This window comes from Alligator sinensis, unplaced genomic scaffold, assembly GCF_000455745.1.
Source record: "Alligator sinensis unplaced genomic scaffold, ASM45574v1 scaffold86_1, whole genome shotgun sequence".
In the NCBI taxonomy this organism is placed as follows: Eukaryota; Metazoa; Chordata; order Crocodylia; family Alligatoridae; genus Alligator; species Alligator sinensis.
The window spans coordinates 1,235,684-1,241,070 of record NW_005841971.1 but is presented as its reverse complement, the minus strand read 5'-3'; the positions used below and the strand labels follow the sequence as shown (position 1 = coordinate 1,241,070).

General features: G+C 48.5%; 1 protein-coding gene across 8 annotated transcripts in view; it reads right to left on the bottom strand.

Annotated features, from left to right (window-relative positions):
- The window catches only part of BBS9 (Bardet-Biedl syndrome 9), a 473,863-nt gene that overhangs the window by 402,910 nt on the left and 65,566 nt on the right, over positions 1–5,387 (bottom strand). The gene's annotated exons all lie outside the window — the stretch shown is intronic.

The following is a 5,387-nucleotide window of genomic DNA, read 5'->3' as shown; positions in this document are numbered from 1 at the left end:
GGGGTCTGTTCCCCACCCGCAACCCACTGGTTGCGCTAGTGCCCTCTTCTGGGGCTCGTCATGCCCCCTCTGGGGCAATATGGCACTCCCCCTCTTTGGGGCTTGCCGTGCCCACCTCGGGCTTCTCAATAGACCAATATGGCACTTCCCCTCTTTGGGGCTTGCCGTGCCCACCTTGGGCTTATCAATACTGCCCCACTCTGGGGCTGGGGTCTACGTACCCCGCATACAACCCGGGGTCTGTTCCCCGCCCGAAACCCACTGGTTGCGCTCAGGGGCCCCACACCTCTGGGGTCCCTATGAGGCCTCCCCCAACCCCTACAGCCTCACGCAAGCCTCCGGTGTAATATCAAAGCCAAACATAAACTAGAGCCTCCTGGCTGCAACGCAAACCTAAAGGCTCCTGGCTAAACCATAGTGCCCAATCCTCTCAGGGCTATAGTGAGCTGTACTTGCAAGTCAGCTTCTTCCCATATCTCAGCCGAGGGAGCTCCTGCCTCTCCGGTTGCTGGCAGGGAACTGCCAGCCTCGCCTCAACCCTGGGCTTTATAAGGGCCAGGCCCTGCCCCCTACAGGCAGCTGACTCTTATTAGTCGCCCTGGCAACCCACAGCTGTACTCATTATCTGCTAGGGCCTTTCTCCAGCAGTTTTCCCCTCTCTAGGAGCAGGCACCGAGGTGCCCTGCGACAGGGATTTTTTTATGTCAAAACTGCAATTTAAAAAAAAAGAAATTACAAATTTTAGAAGTGTTGGCTGTGAGTGAAAAACACAAAAATATATATTTTATCAGCAAGGATCCAGGTTTGCCTTTTGCAGTAAAAAACGTGGATTTTCTCATTTAAAGAAAGGAGAAACCCGCAAGAAACCACAGGTTTCTCCTTGCAGGATGGCAGCGTTCCAGCCTGCAAGGGGCTGCTTGGGGCTGACAAGAGCAGGACGCAAGGGGCGCCACATGCATGTGTGCGCGCCTACACATGCACGTGGCTAGCAATACAGCCAAACAGCGGTGAAAAGTAGCTCCCCCAGCTACTTCCAGATAAGTTTATGGTGGGGAAGAAAGGGGCTCTAGGAGGTGTGTGGGGGTAGGGGGCATAGGTGACAGACAGCGGTTGGCCACAGTGAGGGAGGGAGTGGGGAAGGGTTGGCGGCTGGGGCTAGGGGCCCCACCCAGCTGAGGCAGTGCATAGATCCCAGGGCACGAATGTGCAGCCAAGGGGCCCAGCTGGGGAGTAGGACAGAGCCATGGGAGGCTTGTTCGGGGATGGGGGGGGGAGTTGGTGGGGCAGAGTTGGCTCCCTGCCACTGCACGCACTCCCAGGTTGGGGTCGAGCACCAGAGACAATGCATCAGGGAGCGTGGGGGGGGCGGGGCACATGCCCCCCCCCCAGATTTATGCATGGGGAAGATGCAGGCTGCCTGCTGTGGGGCTCAGCGCTCCCCGCCCTCCTGCCCTCCCCATGGCCCACCAGGCAAGATCAATCGTGGGACAACGGAGCAGGGCAGGGAGCCCCAGTGGTGCTGCCACCAGAAGTCCCATGCCAGCCGTCCCACCAAGGTGAGCCACCCCCTTCCTACCCCACTACCTCCTGCAAATGGCAGCCAGTGACATGGCACTGCTGCCCGGCTCTGGCTGGTATCCATGGGGCAGGGAACGGGCAAGATAAAACCCTGGGTCCCATAGCTCTGGCAACTGGGGGTCCCCTTCAGCAGGGCTGGGGAGGCAGGGGGCTGTGAGAGGGTGTAGGTTGAGAGTGAGGGACACTGGTAGGGCCAGGAGGCTGCTTGTGAGGAGTGAGAGGCACTGGCAGGGCTGGGGGGACAGTGGCTTGGAAGTGATGGGCAATGGCATGGGCAAGGCTGCTTGCACAAAGCAGCAGGGAGAGACACCTACAGCTGGACCACAATGTGGTGAGCAAAGGGGGCAGGGGGAGCCCTAATTTTTCACAATAAAAAAAATTGTGTCCTACTAATACCTATATAGTGGTGTTTGTTTTTAATCATGGGAAAATGTTTTTTTAATCAGAGAATTTATGTTTATCAGAGAATTTATGATTTTTAAACAGAAAACCAGGATCCCTGCTAATCATGGTACCTTATAGACATACTACATAAATCAGGACCAAATTCTATCACAGGAAGCTTATGTCTGTACATTGACATGAACCACATGAAACCTTCAGGGGCTGACAAGTGACTACTAGATTAATTAGCCTAAGGTTGCTGTGACTGGGCAACACTGCATAACATAAAAAAGTTGATCAGAAGTGGCTGATAAATATTCACATGATGGACACTAAGCTCCTTGCATCTGGGACCATCTTTTTACTCCCTTTGTAAAGCATCTTGCACAGAGTCTTGGTCCATGACTTAGGGACCAGGTACCATGATAAATCAGGATGTGCAAAGAAAGAATGTCTGTCTCCCTCCAGAATGTCAGGAAGGACTTGGTCAAAGTTGGCATAGAATTCCTCCTTGGTTTCATAGACAGTGTCAAGAGTCAGGGCATATGTGTTGATGAAAGTGGCATATTGGCTCCCTGCCAGTTTGAGATGGAAAATCATAAGTTGCTCACTGACACCGATAAGGGACTTGTTGAGTTGGTTTAAGTTCATTCTTGATGGCAAAACCAACTCCATGAAACTAGCATTCTCCTTCCTGTTTACCCTTCCAGATGGAGGTATAACTGACTTATTCTTCTCGGCAATTTCAACATCAGTCAGAAGGAATCTGAGCCTCTGGAACAGAACCATAGGCACAGGAGTAGGATAGGTCAACTCCAGTGACATCCTCCTCTTGACCAAATGTACGGAACATAGACTCACCATTACCAACAGCTTGTTCCACCAGAAAAATAGGCACAAAACCCCATGGTAACATCTTCAATCTAAGCACAGGCACCAATCAAGCAAGACCTTTTCCACCAGTGGCTCAATGAAAAACTGGTGAAATTCCAAATCGACAACAGGAGAATGTCAGCAGCACTTGGAGTGCCCTCAAGTTCACTGTCATCAGTGCCTTCACCAGTTTTTCATTGAGGCACTGGTGGAAGAGGTCTTGCCTGATTGAGTCCTTCAACGTTGATCTTCTATTGGCATTGCTTCTGCTGCAGCCATCATTTGGGAGCCAGTTTGAGTGACATAACCGAGTGGATGACTTGGTGATTGACCCATCAGTCATCAGCTCCTAGCATAACTCAGGTGATACGGACATTTTTGCAATCCCATGCACCAACCATGACATAGTCAATTACGTGCCTGTGCTTAGATTGAAGGTTTTACCATGGGGTTTTGTGCCTATTTTTCTGGTGGAACAAGCTGTTGGTAATGGTGAGTCTATGTTCCGTACATTTGGTCAAGAGGAGGATGTCACTGGAGTTGACCTTTCCTACTCCTGTTCCTATGGTTCTGTTCCAGAGGCTCAGATTCCTTCTGACTGATGTTGAAATTGCTGAGAAGAATAAGTCAGTTATTGTAGTGTATGACAATTTCCTTCCTGAGTTGGTCTCTTTTGGAGTAGAGTAGGTGAAGTAGATGATTTCTAATTTTCTCTGAAGTTCTTCTGCATAGCTGGGAAACATATTTGGAGTTGTGTGTAGTAGTCAGGGGATTGAAGATGTTTAGTCCTAAGGTGAAGTAGATGATTTCTAATTTTCTCTGAAGTTCTTCTGCATAGCTGGGAAACATATTTGGAGTTGTGTGTAGTAGTCAGGGGATTGAAGATGTTTAGTCCTAGGGGAATGAAGTTGTGTTTCTTGCAAAGGCTTAGAAAATATATGTCGCTGTTGAGTCTGGCTTCTTTCTTTTTCATGTTTTACAGTTTCCATTTCAGACGGCTGAATTCGATATCTTCCATGTTGCAGGGGTTTAGGTTGTAGCCGTGTTGGTCTAAGGATATATGCAGACAAGGTTCCTTGGGTGAATTTGATATCTTTTATTAGACCAACCCAAATGGTTGGAGAATAGTTATTAAGCAAGCTTTCAGGTTCAAAAACCCTTCGTCAGGCTAAGGAAGCTTCAGCAGTTGGTGTGTGCTCTTCCTGGATGGAATGAAAAGTAAACAAGCCAGGGGCTGGGCTGGGCTGGGCTGGGGAGTCAGTTGCCAGGCAGATTGTACTGTATCAAAAATCCAATGTCTATGTTTAGTCCATGATCTCAAGTATCCAGCATGTACTTATGCCCAAGACACATAAGCAAGCAAATAACTCACATTCTTTAAACTTGATTGGGGTTGTCAAACAGTGCAAAGACAGTTGGGTCTATGTGGTCAAAGGCTGTTATCATGAGTGAAATTCTTATTACCAGTAATTAATAATCTTGGCTTGATAGGAGCCCACTGATGGTATTAAAACAGCCTACTATCTAAATGAACATAGCTGTCACCTAGGGGAAAACATTACTGCTTCCTTTAGCATGTGATAAAGAGAAAACTAAAGGTTTCTAGTAACTTTTATTCAACAGAAGATTTCTTGCTGCTCTTCCCAACTGTCTCTTTCTCAATACAGATTCAAAGAGAAGCCTCTGAAGTCTGCACGCTTTGCTTTATGATATAACTTCCTCTCTACTTGCAGCATGGCTTCTTTCAGATTTCTGCAGAAATATTATATCCATGTATCCTGTGGCAACAAACACTTTCAAAACAAGCTATTGCCTTTACAAAATTGTCACCATTCTATCAGAGCTTTACATCTTCTCCAAAAACAAACCAGTCCAGGTTCTCTCTCTCTCTATCTCAACTGTGTATGTACCAGAGATCTTTAGGAAGCTGGGATGAAACCAAAACATTTTAATGTTTTTTTTCCCCACAAAAAAGAGCACGAGTGAGAGTGTGCGCTCACGCATATGACTCAACTGTCAGGTTACTGGCTTCCCTTCCTCCCTCTCATTTTGACCAGAGCTTTCTTCCAGAGCTGAGAAACCTTCCTGAATCTGGCACATTATGGCAAAAACATTAATTTTAGACACTGCACCATTTTCTACTGAAAACATGGGCCCTCAAACCATGGTGGGGAGAAGAGGGAGAGCGAGCGGGTGGGGGGAACAAGGCATATGCGTGGAGCCCCTGGACTAGCAGAAGATGTCAGAGGGCCAGGCAGGGTTATGGGGAGTGACTGCATGGTGACTGTATGGTATGCTGGGCATTGCAGCAGCAGCAGGTTGGTCTCCCCTTCCAACCCATATTAGAAAAAGACCCTATTCTTAAAAAGGTCTTCCCAGAGCCACCCATCCTAGCCTTCAGACAAGCACCGAACCTCGCCAACCTCATCACCAGAAGCAAACTTCCTCAACCCCAGAACACACCAAAAGGATCCAGACCGTGCCAGGACAAGAAATGCAAAACCTGCCCCCACATCTCCACCACCCCCACTATTACTACACCCCACAACAGA